Here is a 2,987-nt window from a genome sequence, read left to right as displayed (position 1 = left end):
GTTTATAATTAATGATCCTTTCGCAGGTTCACCTACGAAAACCTTGTTACGACTTTTACTTCCTCTAAATGATCAAGTTTGGTCATCTTTCCGGCACACCGGCTCGACCAAAAGGCCAATCCGAGCGCCAGTCCGAAGACCTCACTAAATCATTCAATCGGTAGTAGCGACGGGCGGTGTGGACAAAGGGCAGGGACGTAATCAACACGAGCTGATGACTCGTGCTTACTGGGAATTCCTCGTTCATGGAATCAATTACACTTTCCAATCCCCAGCACGAAGGAGGTTCAACGGGTTACCCAGTCCTTTCGGACAGGGAAAGCACACGCTGATTCCTTCAATGTAGCGCGCGTGCGGCCCCGGACATCTAAGGGCATCCCAGACCTGTTATTGCTCTGTCTCGTGCGGCTAAACGCCGCTTGTCCCTCTAAGAAGAACGTCCCACTACAAGAGGATGGGAACGTCTATTTAGTAGGCTAGAGTCTCGTTCGTTATCGGAATTAACCAGACAAGTCGCCCCACCAACTAAGAACGGCCATGCACCACCACCCACAGAATCAAGAAAGAGCTCTTAATCTGTCAATCCTTCCTGTGTCCGGGCCGGGTAAGTTTTCCCGTGTTGAGTCAAATTAAGCCGCAGGCTCCATTTCTGGTGGTGCCCTTCCGTCAATTCCTTTAAGTTTCAGCTTTGCAACCATACTTCCCCCGGAACCCAAAAGCTTTGGTTTCCCGGAAGCTGCCCGGCGTGTCATTTGAGGAACACAGCCGGATCGCTGGCTGGCATCGTTTATGGTTAGAACTAGGGCGGTATCTGATCGCCTTCGAACCTCTAACTTTCGTTCTTGATTAATGGAAACATTCTTGGCAAATGCTTTCGCAGTAGTTCGTCTTGCGACGGTCCAAGAATTTCACCTCTAGCGTCGCAATACGAATGCCCCCGTCTGTCCCTCTTAATCATTACCTCGTGTTCCGAAAACCAACAAAATAGAACCGAGGTCCTATTCCATTATTCCATGCACAATTATTCAGGCGTCGCGCCTGCTTTGAGCACTCTAATTTTTTCAAAGTAAACGTGAGGGTCTCCGCCCACAACCGGTGAAGATCATAGACAGAAGCCCCCTGAACGCTCGGCAGCGAACAGTAACCACCGGTAGGCGGACCGTCCGGCCGGAGCTGAGATCCAACTACGAGCTTTTTAACCGCAACAACTTTAATATACGCTATTGGAGCTGGAATTACCGCGACTGCTGGCACCAGACTTGCTCTCCAATGGATCCTCGTTAAAGGATTTAGAGTGTACTCATTCCAATTACGGGGTCTCAAAAGAGTCCCGTATTGTTATTTTTCGTCACTACCTCCCCGTGCTGGGAGTGGGTAATTTGCGCGCCTGCTGCCTTCCTTGGATGTGGTAGCCGTTTCTCAGGCTCCCTCTCCGGAATCGAACCCTGATTCCCCGTCACCCGTTACGACCATGGTAGGCGCGTAACCTACCATCGACAGTTGATAAGGCAGACACTTGAAAGATACGTCGCCGGGACGAGCCCGTGCGATCAGCCCAAAGTTATACAGAGTCACCACAAGAGACGGACACGAGGCCCGATTGGTTTTGGTCTAATAAAAGCGCTCGTTCCCGAAGGTCGGAGCTCTGCTGCATGTATTAGCTCTAGAATTGCCACAGTTATCCAAGTAGTAAGGTACGATCCAAGGAACCATAACTGATTTAATGAGCCATTCGCGGTTTCGCCTTAATACGGCATGTACTTAGACATGCATGGCTTAATCTTTGAGACAAGCATATGACTACTGGCAGGATCAACCAGGTAACTTCCATCGTTCGTTAGAACGTTCGGAAAATGCACTCCGAATCCTTACATTTCACGAGTCGCGACCATCTCAGTCGCGGGGGACGCCTCGACAACGGAGGATCCCTCAGTCAATCTCGCTTTTTGTGTAGGTATTCCCCGTGCAATCTACAGAGGTTCTATAGTCTCACGACTTCCCCGACGGCTTCAACGCCGCGGGGCGAGTGCGGAGGCATCGAGAAGATATGTGCGCTGGACACAGATGCAGAAAACCAATCAATTCCTTTAAGTACGGTTCTGCTCGTCGCGTCAACGGCACGGGGGCCGAGCCGCTCGCAGAGAGGCTGAGATAGTTTGGAAGCGGCCAGAAAGACGGAGAATACCTCCCCGCCGATCGCAGCCTTCGTAGCAGAAGAATAACACCCTCGATCCCGGAGGCAGCGTCCGACCGACCCATAAAGAACCGAGAACCGATCCGATCGGGCACGACAGACCCACCGTCAACGTTAGAGGACCGCTTTCCCGGAGGTAGCCAACCGGTACTAACAACCCAATCCCGTTGCCGAGACCTAAGACAGGTTCGCGAGATTACGACGCGTTTTTAAAACGCATTCTGTCTCGCGATCGACCACTGTTTCCAGCAGTCACCTGCTACTCATATAGGGCTACGGACGATCCCCGACGTTCCGCTCGTGATCGCGAGTGGCGCGCGCTTTGCCCAGCCACCAGGCGACCGGAAGAAGCCGCCGCGGGCGAAAATAAGAAAAATTGTGCACAGGCAACCCGTTTCGCCGAACTAGTGCTACGTAGTATTTAGCGCTCTTCTCGGTGATTGGACTTTGAAGAAAATCGCGACTTCTCCCCTATTTGCACTTAGAAGGAAATCTCGGGTAGCGACTTCTCACTTTCTCGTGCTCCGGTTAGGACTTTGCCGAAAATCTCACATCGTCGGACTTGGACGGAAAACTAGCGAAGCGACTATCACCTTATCGCGCGTTCTGATTTGGAGTTTGCTGAAAAACGCGACTTCTCACATCGTCGGACTTAGTAGAAAATTTCACCTTATCGCGTGCTCCTATTAGGACTTTGCCGAAAATCGCGCATCTCCGTTTTTCCTTAAAATGTTTACATTTTGAATTTTCTTCAATTACTTTTTGTGAATTTTTATTGATATTTATGAAATTG

General features: G+C 50.6%; 1 non-coding gene across 1 annotated transcript; it reads right to left on the bottom strand.

Annotated features, from left to right (window-relative positions):
• Positions 1-9: 9 nt before the first annotated feature.
• On the bottom strand, positions 10-1,823 carry LOC129989547 (small subunit ribosomal RNA). The gene has a single exon (XR_008785809.1). It is a non-coding gene; the product is annotated as a small subunit ribosomal RNA (ribosomal RNA).
• Between the last annotated feature and the right edge of the window lie 1,164 nt (positions 1,824-2,987).

Source organism: Argiope bruennichi, chromosome 10 (assembly GCF_947563725.1).
Source record: "Argiope bruennichi chromosome 10, qqArgBrue1.1, whole genome shotgun sequence".
NCBI classification, from domain to species: domain Eukaryota; kingdom Metazoa; phylum Arthropoda; class Arachnida; order Araneae; family Araneidae; genus Argiope; species Argiope bruennichi.
The sequence above is the reverse complement of the archived record's forward strand: the minus strand, read 5'-3'. Positions and strand labels throughout refer to the sequence as shown.